This window comes from Ambystoma mexicanum, chromosome 7q (genome assembly GCF_040938575.1).
Source record: "Ambystoma mexicanum isolate Mex_15411 chromosome 7q, UKY_AmexF1_1, whole genome shotgun sequence".
Lineage (NCBI taxonomy): Eukaryota > Metazoa > Chordata > Amphibia > Caudata > Ambystomatidae > Ambystoma > Ambystoma mexicanum.
Window position 1 is genome coordinate 511,067,712 of NC_090941.1, and position 13,219 is coordinate 511,080,930.

Here is a 13,219-nt window from a genome sequence, read left to right on the forward strand (position 1 = left end):
ACTGTGCGGCACATGCAGAAGACATTGGCACAGCTGTATGTATGGGGACCAATGGGTCTGTGCTAATGCTTATCTTTGCTTCTCTGGGCTGCACGCACATGGCATCGGATTGCAAAGCTACTAGGTCCTGGTTCTATGAATGAGGAGCAGGTTTTGGGAGCTGGGTTCTAATACCACTTTCGCCAATGCCTTTGGGTGCGCGAGATACAAGTGAGAAGATTGCTGAGTGCCAATGGACAAGCCACTGGTCTGAGTGACCAAGGGGAGGAGGGGGGAGCTGGGAGAGACGGTGTGCAGCTGGTCATGGGCTCTACCTTTTCAGCCACAAACACTGATTTAACTTATTGTGACAAAGTTGGGTATGGTCTCCCACGAACCTTGCATGCACAATGGCAAGGATGCTGGGCCTCCAAAATAACTGCAAAGATCCTTGTTATCTGATCCATCAAAGTTCACACACTTCCACCTCTGCTGATCCTGCTAAAAAATGTCTAGATGTTTGAAGAGTATTCAGACCATAACACCCTAGCAGTGCTTACAGATATTAATCATGACTTGCTCATTCTCTGCTGAAATGGATTTGAGTGCATAATCCAGTAGCATGGTATCAAACCATTTATTCATGAGGCCATTGGGTGGGTCCAGGGCATATGTGGCATGTTAAACAGAGAGGGTGGATGCAAGGTGGTGTTACCAAAGGGCTGGAGACAGGGCAAGGGACTAGATGAGCCAGCCTGTTTGTTAGTGAGGGCAATGTGGGGGTAAATCTTGGTTCTGTCGAGAATAGCAGGTCTTGAACAGTCTCCTCCGACATCAACCACATGCTCAACAAAGTCAACAAAGTCCAACTGGCAATTAGAAGCACACATGTGGGACATTAAGCGGGAAATAGTGGTGGAAGTCAGTGGTTCCAAAGGGCTGGCCATGAGGCAAGGAGCCATTTGGGCCTGCAAAGGTGAAGGTGAGTAGATGGCGGGTGCCCATCCTTGTGCCTTCGGGAACGGAATGCGGCATCCTACAGTCATCTCCTCAGTACCAGCTCCAAAACCGCCTTCCTGATGTTCCTCAACACGTTGAAGCTCAACGGAGGGTTCCAGGCACCACCTTCTTCTCCACCTGACCGACATGACCAAAGTGTCACTGAGTCCATTCCTTCTATGATCGAAATGGCATGAAAGACTCATGTGCACCAACAGATCTGTGAACTATCTGTGAGATAGAGCAAACCATATGTATTATAGGTCCCAATAACATAATACCACATAATGTGCACAGAATATGTACCATGTGCAATGCCTCCATGCAGAATGGTTCTGTCAATGTGCAGAAGATGGGTGACGATGAGGGGCTTCTAGGAGGGGGCTATTGTATCATATGAGATCATAATATATTAGGGCATCACCACAAAACAGAAAACACTGCAGTAAGGTGCAGAAGGCATGGAGAGAGATAAGTGGCAAGAGAAAGAGACACAGAGAGAGAAACAGAGAGAGAAACAGAGAGAGAGAGAGAGAGAGAGAGACATAGAAAGATAGGCAGCTGATACAGAGAGATTAAGAGAGTAAGAGTGACAAAGAAAGAGAGAGAGAGAGAGAGAGAGAGAGAGAGAGAGAGAGAGAGAGAGATAGAGAGCGAGATCTACACAATACATCCCAGCTTCTGCAGTCAAATTACAGACACCTCTTACGGGGGTAGGGGGGAATTCTGTTACGAAAAATGTTATAATGTTTACATACAATATATTAGCATAGCACGCCATAGCGGAACAAATTGCAGCAAGTTAAACTAGCGAACAAAAGGAAAGAAATAAAGAGAGAGAGAGAGAAAGAAAGAAAGAAAGAAAGAAAGAAAGAAAGAAAGAAAGAAAGAAAGAAAGAAAGAAAGAAAGAAAGAAAGAAAGAAAGAAAGAAAGAAAGAAAGAAAGAAAGAAAGAAAGAAGGAAACAAAGAGGGTGTGAGAGAGATGACAAGTACTGCACTGCACATATAGAGGGCATTAGCAGGCACACCAGTGAGACTATGTGAATGTGAGTAGCGTGCACTCTAAATCCCTAACATGCACTAACATAATGAACACAGAACACATCAGAGTAAGCCGAAGCGGAAACGCAGGCAGTTTAAAAGCTAGTTTATTGTTCCGAGTTCAATACCCACACCGAGTTCTTCTATGCCACCTTTAAAAGAGCAGGCTTCGGAGGTGGCTTTTTGGGGCACTTTGGTGACAGATCCCATTTCTGTTTTGCAGGGAGAAGTGGCCTAAATAGCTCCTGGTCATCAAATCCGAGTTTGCCCAGCATGGTGCAGGACTTGTGGATGTTCTTTGCTTTCATCACGAGAACTCACTGCCAATTTCCTATTCCCATACCTGATTTTTATCTATGTTCTGGGCAGGGACGCCATTTCACCAAAATCCTAGGGGTAGCGGAAGTGACATCACATGGCCGCCCCCTAGTGACATCACAGGAAGTGATGTAATTTTACCCCACCCTACGTGACATCACTGGAAGTGGCACACTAAGGCACTATCCCTCAGTACACTAAGAAAAATATGGTTACAATATCAATGTAATATGACACATTTAATACAAGAATTAATCATATGTAGCAAGGCCCATATTATCATGGAAGTGTATGAACCCAAATGATACATCCCATCTTTATGTGGATCCGCCCTGTTATTTCAACATGACTACAGAGCGAAATCGCATTCTGGGTGGACAGGGGTGGATAGGCGGGTGTAGGGATAAGGGAAAGCCTGGATAGAAGGAGAAAGAGGGAGAATATTTCACCAGAGAACACGTGTTCTTATATAGTTGCTCTTCCTTCGATGGCACAGCGCCACCTAATATCATGGGATGCACAAGTCTCAGGTTAGGCACCTGTGCACTTCACCCCTCTAGTGAATGCTCTGGGCTGGAGCTGCTTAGCGCTGGCCCTCTAAACTGTAGCGAAAGAAATTTTGCTACAAGACCAGGGCCTCTGTGTGCAACCAAACTACTCGCACACTTTACTTTTTCTTTCATTCGGTAAGATCTTGATAAAATCCTTAGCAAACCTAGTCTCTGGGCCGTCCGTGGACGCTATAGTCATCTACAGTGGTCTATAAAGCTCTAATTATAACACATCTATCGGACTACTTAGCATTCTTTTTAAGTAATATTTTTAAAATTGTATACAACGCTTTTGATACAATGAACTGAGTTCCGAGATGCATCCTTGCTCTGAACTGAACACATTGTCAGTCGAAATACACGAGCAGCGTTAGTTATGCTGTTGCCTTTTCGCTATACAGTTTGCACAGTAAATCAGTGAGTCTATTTTTCAGATTTTCAAAGCAGCAGATTGAATATTAAATTGCTGCCATCGCACTGTGAAGCCTAACGAATCGATGCCTAACTTTTTTTACTATGGATCAAGGAGTTTCGAGTTGAAAATGCATATTTGTCCATGTGCCATTTGCTCAGGATTCATAATGAAAAGCTAAAAAAGTAACGATATACCTGAGCTGCTCAGCGCTGGCCCTCTTAACTGCAGCAAAAGAAATTCTGCTACAAGACCAGGGGCTCTGTGTGCAACCAACCTACTTGCACACTTTAGTTTTGCTTTCTTTCACCAATAAACCTTGGCTATGGACCTGAGCTGCTAAGCACTGGCCCTCTTGACTGCAGCAAAAGAAATTTTGCTACAAGACCAGGGGCTCTGTGTGCAACCAACCCACTCGCACACTGTGTGCAACCAACCTACTTGCACACTTTACTTTTGCTTTCTTTCACCAATAAATCAAGCAAACTTTACTTTTTAGCATATCAAGCTATTAGACCTTATGGGTATGTGCACATTTTCAAAGTGTGCTGCTTTATTGTGGATCATCATGCATTACTTAGGCTTCCGGTCACCGCATGCTCACCCCGGAGAGGAATCCCACGTGCCTCGGTGTGGCTGGCTGCTGTTGCACTCGGAGCTCTTCTCTTCCCTGCCTCAGCCCCAGACAAGCTATGGTTGCTAAGCAACCATAGCTCGAGTAACATACATGAAGGCACTGGCGTCCACGCTGCTTCCATTGGTCAGGCCTGGGTGGCGTCAGGTCTGGAGCTAGCAAAACTATTTATAAAAAGCGCAAGTTCCAGGCTCCAGTCCAAGCCAGAGGTCGTGGAATTATGCCGGGCATCACTGGGGAGACGGCAAAGGTCGCTCTTGCAACCTCTGGTGACCCCCAATTGACATTCCTGGTTCTGGGGTGAGTTTGTTCACAGTGCTGAATCCGTAGGTACCAGAGGGGAATATTGGACTTGACGGTTACCTATGCATTTGAGACCAAAATTCCACAGTGTCCCTCTGTGGTACCCAAAGCTATTTGGTACTGTATCAGAAGCCATTGGAAGTTTTTTCAGTGCTGCAGCAACATGTTTATGTTTTCAAGAGGAAGACCCAGGACAAATGGAAGCTCTTATCTTCTTCGGCCTGAGCAGCTGGTGAGTCATTTCTCTAAAGGCCTTTGTCTGGCCTTCCCAACTCCCCATTTGCCAGGCTAATAAGCTTCCCTGCACACAACCTCCTTCCTCTCCTCCTGTCCCTGGTTGAACCATGAACCGAGACCACTGACTTTTTCATAGCTCTCCACATGCCCTTCACCACGAGGAGCCTGCCCTCCATAGCTCTTGTGACCTCCTAAAATTGAAATCTCATATTTGTATGCAGCAAGATTCCAACACCCTTCTTCATATCACTAGTGTCCCACAGCGACTAGCCTAAGCCGCCCTCTTTTACGGGCCTATCCTCTTCAGCCTAGTCCCATGTAATAGCAGGATGTCAGCAGCAGCTCCTATAGTTTACGGCATTCCTCAGGGTGTACGTTTGTTAATTGTATTATTTAATATTTACTTCAAACCACTGTGTGATATACTGGCTGACATAGGTTTGATTTTTATGAACTATGCCGATGATACACAGATACTGTTTGAGTTTGAGGGATGTATAAAACAGATATGGACAATCTTCAGTCCATTTATGGGATTATCAAGCAATGGTTGTCGGACAACTGGATGTGCCTCAACAGCAATAAAACTGAGCTGCTAATATTCGTCTCTCACTAATTCGGGTCAAAACTCTCGATAAATTATTCTAGCTTGATGATTGAGGATTGGGTGATCCCGTTTCTCAACAAAGGGACAATTTTGGGTGTCTTTCTAGAAGCATCATTAGACACTGATTCTCAGGTGAACTATGTCTCTAAAAGTTCACCATATCTTTAGTTTCTGAGACAAATAACACCTTTTCGCTCAGTAAAAAATGGTATCGCCTTGCTCGAGTCACCATTCTCCCCAGACTTGTTTACTGAAACGCCTTGTTGGGGATGGGGGGGGGGGCAAAAGCAAGAGCTGCATTCGGAAACTGCAAGTAATACAAAACAACGCTATTCACATTGCAATAAACCTGCCATGTCTTACTCATATCTCTGATACACGGAAGGAATTGCACTGGCTGCCTGTGACATCTCGTGTACAATTTAAGATACTTATATTGGCCCATAAGTGCATTCATGGTGGTGCACCCACCTACTTCTTGGACAGACTAGCTAAACACGAACCAAGTATAACTTTAATATCTTCAGGTGCCTGGCTGCTTACATTCTCAAGCACGGTGCACGGCGCACCTTGGCAATGGAAGATCCTTTGTCACTTTTGCTCCTAAAGGATGGAATGCCCTGCCGCTGATTCTTTAGCAGTAAGTCAATCCACTCCAATTTCGCAAACGTTTGAAGATTTTTCTGTTTACATAAACTTAACTATCTATGCCTATTTCCTCTGCAGCGTCCTTTGCTTTATGTTTTTGTCTTTAGTCGTTATGTGCACCCTGATGCCTGCAGGCTTATGTCGTGGTATAAATAAATAAATGTCAAACCCCGCCCTGTTGAATTCCCTTGCCGCTAAACCACTTTTCATGGAGGAGTTCAGCCCCTTGATATTCAGAGTTCCTATCAACAGGGACCCCACCACCATCACTGTGACTCATGCAATCTGTCATCCTAGGCTCAAAATAAACTCCTCTTTCAACGACCCAGTGCTACTGCATGTTGGACCAATCACTATATATTTGAACACCAGATTACCTGTAAACCAGTTCCTTCAATCCCTCTCTGCCACACCATTTCAACCACCCTATCCTCTCAATCCCTAGACCCCCCTCAACACACTGCCCCAGATCCGCGAGGCACTGATTCTGAAAAGTGGGCACGCCTCGGTTCCCCCCCTCAACCCTCATTCCCACCATGAACACCACTCATAAAAGTACCATAACCTAACAGACATCTCCATAAGACTTCCCCCTTTCTAAAAAGCACAACGGTCAACTGATATTATGTCACTCTATCTCCTCCTTCAGTATTCAATCCTCGCTTCATTTCACCAGTGAGGGCGTGCCCAGTTTCCTAAAGTTACAACCACGAGTCCCTGTTTTCCTTACGGAAGGGTGCCTGGGGGGGAAGAAGCTGCACATTGGTACCCCTGGTTCCACCCCAGGCTGAGAGTGGTTCTCCTTACTTTTTGACAAGGTCAGGGTACAGACCTTTTCACACTAGACATATATTATCAAAATGATACATAATCTTAAAGTAAACCACAGTATAATCACACATTATTACATGATTTCAAATTACAAATATGGTGCTAATGGCCGTTTCATCCTAAGCACAAGAAGCAGCATAACAATAGTGACTGCCATGAAATAAATTGCTTTCGAGAAACAAGTTATATTTTCTGCCCCATACCATATTTTGTATTCTTTTTTTATCCACGCATTGGTACAGAGCTGGGCCTACTCAGAGGGTTTCAAAGTGTCTTACAAAGTTCAAAGCAACGAGCTGAAAAAGAAGTTACAAAACGTTTTCAGGATAGGAAGATTTATTTTACTTTATTGCTATAGTACAAACATAGTTCAAGAGCAGCAGAGCACTTTACAACATGATTCTGTCATATTTGGGCTTGGCATTTTGTACAGTAACGCAGTACTGTTGGTGGAGGGAGAGAGGGATTTGTATTACTCCTGCAGGTATTTTTGAAAGAGCCACATTAGTAGAGTTGTTTTTGGAAGGGTGGTCAGGACGTGGCAGGAGAAGGATTGCTTTTGAGTCTTCCCTTGCGGGCTATCTTTGACTCCAACCTTATGATGCATGAGTTGCAAGAGGCTCCAGAGGTGTGAAGGGGAGCTGCTAAGTATGTTTGTATTCTGTTTGAGACTGCTTTTTAGGTGATGCATGCCGTTTTGAATATGATCCTGCGGGGAGTGGGAAGCAGTGAAGCGTGCGCAGTGTTAGATACGGTCGAATTTCCAGGCACCTGTATTGAGGTGGGCTGCAACATGGTGTGCTGCTTTGAGGGGGGGCAGGTGCGTGGCTGGAAGCCTATTAAGGCAGGAATTTCCTCTGTCGATGTGTGAGATAACAAAAGTTTAGACCACCATATGGAATTCACTTTGGGAGAATGAAGGGTTTGACTTTGCGGATTGTGGATCTGAAGCCATGTGGTTTGTGGCTTTTTGGCTGTATACTTTTTGAAGGAAAGGCGGCAGTCAACAATGAAGCCCAGAGATTTGGCAGAGTTTGACTGCTGATGGGTGAATCTTTCCAGGTGCATGTCATCCAGACATTGTTGTCCAAGTTGTTATTTGGTGCAGGGACCAATGATGATACATTTGGTATTTTTGAGGTTCAAATTAAGGTAAGCATTTGACATCCATAATTGGATAGTCAGGCATTCATGGAGACAAGCAATGTCCTGGGGGCCACTGACCTTCAGGTACAGCTGAGTGTGATCAGTGTCATTATGGATGGCTATAGTGTGGTCATTTAGGAGAGTCAAGGGTTCCATGCATAAACTGAAGATGTTTGGGGATAGATGGAACCTTGGGGGACCGCATACGTGACTGGGAGTTGGTTAGATCTGAATGAGCAAATCTGTATAATCTAGTGCCTACCAGATAAGTATGATGCAAACCATTTTAGGACAGTTCCAGAGAAGCCTATCCTGTCAGTGAGGAGGAAGAGGAGATTTGGTGATCAACTGTGTGGAAGGCAGCTGAGAGGCCGCAGAGGACTAGGAGACATGAGTTCCCAGTGTCGGGTTAGGGTATGTTTGACCGAATTCTATTTTGTCTTGGCAAACTGACTGTAAAACAATTTGGTCAGTGCCCAATTTAAAGGCACATGGACTTTTTTTTGTCTCCAATTTTAAGGAAGCGGGGGACAACCCTGCACCTCCAAAATTGCAAAATACCAACCCTGGATAGCGCGGGACACCCGCATAACCCCTGCTCTCCAGGGTTGGTATTTTGCAATATATGCAACCAAATTGGCCCGAAGGCCAAATCACCCTTGTTGTGTTCTGAATGGCTTGAAAGGGGCTAGGGTGTTGTTGGAGGGTCTAGTGAATTGGGGAGCAGTAATAAGAATGTATTTACCTAGCCCACCTCCAAATGTGATTTTCTAAAAAATATACCTGCCACCCTAAACCTGCAGATGACAGAGTCTCATCAACATAAACATCCGGGGAGGATAAAGAACAACTGAACAAAAAGAATGCAGTATTAATTTCTAATAAACAAGAGGAAACAACAAAACACTTGCAAGAAGAAATAAAGCATGATGCATTCAAACATCCCACACACATACACACACACACACACACACACACCCGACCTCACACTTCTATCTGCATGACTAGGGACAGTGACAAACCCTAATTTCCCTTCTTTCCCAAAGGCACATACAATTGGTGCTACTTGCTTTTTCTCTACTCACTCTGATTTAAATGTGAAAGAAGATATTAATTTTATTCTGACCTGTAACCAATATAAACAATATTTCGCTTTGCTGAAGTTAATGCTGGAACACAGTTGTCAAAAATGCAACCAACACCTTACCAAACAAGAAGAATGGGAAGAGAACAGAAGAACATATATATTTTCCTTTTTATCGACTTGTTTTGGATATAGTTATATTTATGTTATTTGTTTGACAAATGCATGCTTATAACAGATATAACATATTTACATACAGTTCCAACATGTCCAATGCCATTTGCACAGTTGTGGAGCATTCATAATACTAAAATGCCTTTGGGAGGTATTACAGAAACTGTGAATGGTACAAGTGCAATTAACACTAGGGCATACATTGCCCAAATGCTAAAATCATTTTCCTTTAATGCATTTTTGCACCAAGGCTATGTTTCCCTAGTGTTAGGACGAGTGCAATGTGCAATAATGCATTAAACAATATGTATTTTGCATTAGGGCATATTTTGGTCTAGAGCCAATTGCATTTGCACTGGTGCTAAGTTTCTGTAATATGGACCGTCTTTTTTAAAAGCAATAATTGAAAGTTCACTTAATTATCTCAAGTATTCATCACTTGTGACACACTACAGTTGCTACTTTTGTAAAGTTTATGATAACTTTCAGCTTAATATATGTATGTACTTTTGAACTTCAAATATTAAACCCAGAAAGGAGCCAGATCGTTTCTATTTTAAAAACTTAAAGGGGGTAATTCATAGAATTCAGCGCACAAGTGGCGCACGCGACAGACGCACAGTGTGCGCGTGCGAATCTCTGCGCCAGCCGCGTGCGCTAAAATCCATTTCCGCGCACAGCGTATTCATGGATTTTAGCTACGAAAACCAGCCGCGTCACACAGTGGCGCAGCGACCCTGCAGCAGCGCCAGTTACACCCCCAAGAACGCCCCTCGCACAAGGAAAAGCCATCAAAATACCCAATTCAGCGCAAAGGGCTGCGCTAACCCTGTACCAGTATACAGGGCCGCCACACAGCACATGGAAAGCGGGGTACGTGTATTACTGGGGTTCGCGGGAAGTTTCACACGCGATCGGAGCGTGGTACGTGTATTTCGGGTGTGGGTGGGAAGTTTCACATGCGATCAGAGCAGGGTACATGTAATTCGGGGGTGCGCGGGAAGTTTCACACGCGATAGGCCCTGTGCGAGTGGAGTGTGTGTATTCCTGGGGTGCACAGGAGGTTTCACACGCGATCGGAGCAGGGTACGTGTCATTCGTGGGTGCACGGGAAGTTTCACATGCGATTGGCCCTGTGCGAGTGGGGTATGTGTATTCCTGGGGTGCGCGGGAGGTTTCACACGCGATTGGAGCGGGGTACGTGTAAATCTGGGTTGCGCGGGAAGTTTCACACGCGATTGACCCTGTGCGAGTGGAGTACGTGTATTCCTGGGGTGCGCGGGAGGTTTCACACGTGATCGGAGCGGGGTACGTGTAAATCGGGGGTGTGCGGGAAGTTTCACACGCGATTGGCCCTGTGCGAGTGGGGTACGTGTATAACTGGGGTGCGCGGGAAGTTACACACGCGATTGGCCCTGTGAGAGTGGGGTACGTGTATTCCTGGGGTGCGCGGGAAGTTTCACACGCGATTGGCCCTGTGCGAGTGGGGTACATGTATTACTGGGGTTCGCGGGAAGTTTCACACGCTATTGGCCCTGTGTGAGTGGAGTACGTGTATTCCTGGGGTGCGCGGGAAGTTTCACACGCGATATTGCTGTCAGAGCGGGGTAGCACCACACCACAGGGGACTACCCTGCACCCTGGTCATGTCCTGCAGGCAGCCCATCCACCATGGCCTGCCCCCAAGCCAAGCCACATGTCACCTTGCACTACTGATCGCCAACTCATGTCCCCCAGCACCCCCACCCCCAGCAGTGAGGATCACCTGCCAGCAGGCCCCCACTCATGTCCCACTCATGTCCCACTGCACCCCTACCCCCCAGCAGTCAGGGGCACCTGCCAGCAGGCCCCCACTCATGTCCCCCTGCACCCCCACCCCCCAGCAGACAGGGTCACCTGCCAGCAGGCCCCCACTCATGTCCCACTCATGTCCCACTGCACCCCCACCCCCCAGCAGTCAGGGTCACCTGCCAGCAGGCCCCCACTCATGTCCCACTGCACCCCCACCCCCCAGCAGTCAGAGGCACCTGCCAGCAGGCCCCACACATGTCCCCCAGCACCCCCACCCCCCAGCAGTCAGGGCACTTGCCAGCAGGCCCCCACTCATGTCCCACACATGTCCCCCAGCACCCCTACCCCCCAGCAGTCAGGGGCACCTGCCAGCAGGCCCCCACTCATGTCCCAAACGTGTCCCCCAGCACCCCCAGCCCCCAGCAGTCAGGGGCACTTAACAGCAGGCCCCCACTCATGTCCCCCAGCACCCCACCCCCCAGCAGTCAGGATTACCTGCCAGCAGGTCCCCACTCATGTCCCACTCATGTCCCACTGCACCCCACCCCCCAGCAGTCAGGGGCACCTGCTAGCAGGCCCCCACTCATGTCCCCCTGCACCCCCACCCCCCAGCAGACAGGGTCACCTGCCAGCAGGCCCCCACTCATGTCCCACTCATGTCCCCCAGCACCCCTACCCCCCAGCAGTCAGGGGCACCTGCCAGCAGTCCCACACTCATGTCCCCCAGCACCCCCACCCGCCAGCAGTCAGGGGCACCTGCCAGCAGGCCCCCACACATGTCCCCCAGCACCCTCACCCCCCAGCAGTCAAGGGTACCTGCCAGCAGGCCCCCACTCATGTCCCCCAGCACCCCACCCCCCAGCAGTCAGGGGCACCTGCCAGCAGGCCCCCACTCATGTCCCACATGTGTCCCCCAGCACCCCCAGCCCCCAGCAGTCAGGGGCACTTGCCAGCAGGCCCCCACTCATGTCCCCCACCACCCCCACCACCCAGCAGTCAGGATCACCTGCCGGCAGGCCCCCACTCATGTCCCACTCATGTCCCACTGCATCCCCACCCCCCAGCAGTCAGGGTCACCTGCCAGCAGGCCCCCACTCATGTCCCACTGTACCCCCACCCCCCAGCAGTCAGGGTCACCTGCCAGCAGGCCCCCACTCATGTCCCACTGCATCCCCACCCCCCAGCAGACAGGGTCACCTGCCAGCAGGCCCCCACTCATGTCCCACTCATGTCCCACTGCACCCCCACCCCCCAGCAGTCAGGGTCACCTGCCAGCAGGCCCCCACTCATGTCCCACTGTACCCCCACCCCCCAGCAGTCAGGGGCACCTGCCAGCAGGCCCCCCCACATGTCCCCCAGCACCCCCACCCCCCAGCAGTGAGGGGCACTTGCCAGCAGGCCCCCACTCATGTCCCACACATGTCCCCCAGCACCCCCACCCCCCAGCAGTCAGGGGCACCTGCCAGCAGTCCCCCACTCATGTCCCCCAGCACCCCCACCCCCCAGCAGTCAGGGGCACCTGCCAGCAGGCCCCACACATGTCCCCCAGCACCCCCACCCCCCAGCAGTCAGGGGCACTTGCCAGCAGGCCCCCACTCATGTCCCACACATGTCCCCCAGCACCCCTACCCCCCAGCAGTCAGGGGCACCTGCCAGCAGGCCCCCACTCATGTCCCAAACGTGTCCCCCAGCACCCCCAGCAGTCAGGGGCACTTGCCAGCAGGCCCCCACTCATGTCCCCCAGCACCCCCACCCCCCAGCAGTCAGGATTACCTGCCAGCAGGTCCCCACTCATGTCCCACTCATGTCCCACTGCACCCCCACCCCCCAGCAGTCAGGGGCACCTGCTAGCAGGCCCCCACTCATGTCCCCCTGCACCCCCACCCCCCAGCAGACAGGGTCACCTGCCAGCAGGCCCCCACTCATGTCCCACTCATGTCCCCCAGCACCCCTACCCCCCAGCAGTCAGGGGCACCTGCCAGCAGTCCCCCACTCATGTCCCCCAGCACCCCCACCCGCCAGCAGTCAGGGGCACCTGCCAGCAGGCCCCAACACATGTCCCCCAGCACCCTCACCCCCCAGCAGTCAAGGGCACCTGCCAGCAGGCCCCCACTCATGTCCCCCAGCACCCCACCCCCCAGCAGTCAGGGGCACCTGCCAGCAGGCCCCCACTCATGTCCCACATGTGTCCCCCAGCACCCCCAGCCCCCAGCAGTCAGGGGCACTTGCCAGCAGGCCCCCACTCATGTCCCCCACCACCCCCACCACCCAGCAGTCAAGATCACCTGCCGGCAGGCCCCCACTCATGTCCCACTCATGTCCCACTGCATCCCCACCCCCCAGCAGTCAGGGTCACCTGCCAGCAGGCCCCCACTCATGTCCCACTGTACCCCCACCCCCCAGCAGTCAGGGTCACCTGCCAGCAGGCCCCCACTCATGTCCCACTGCATCCCCACCCCCCA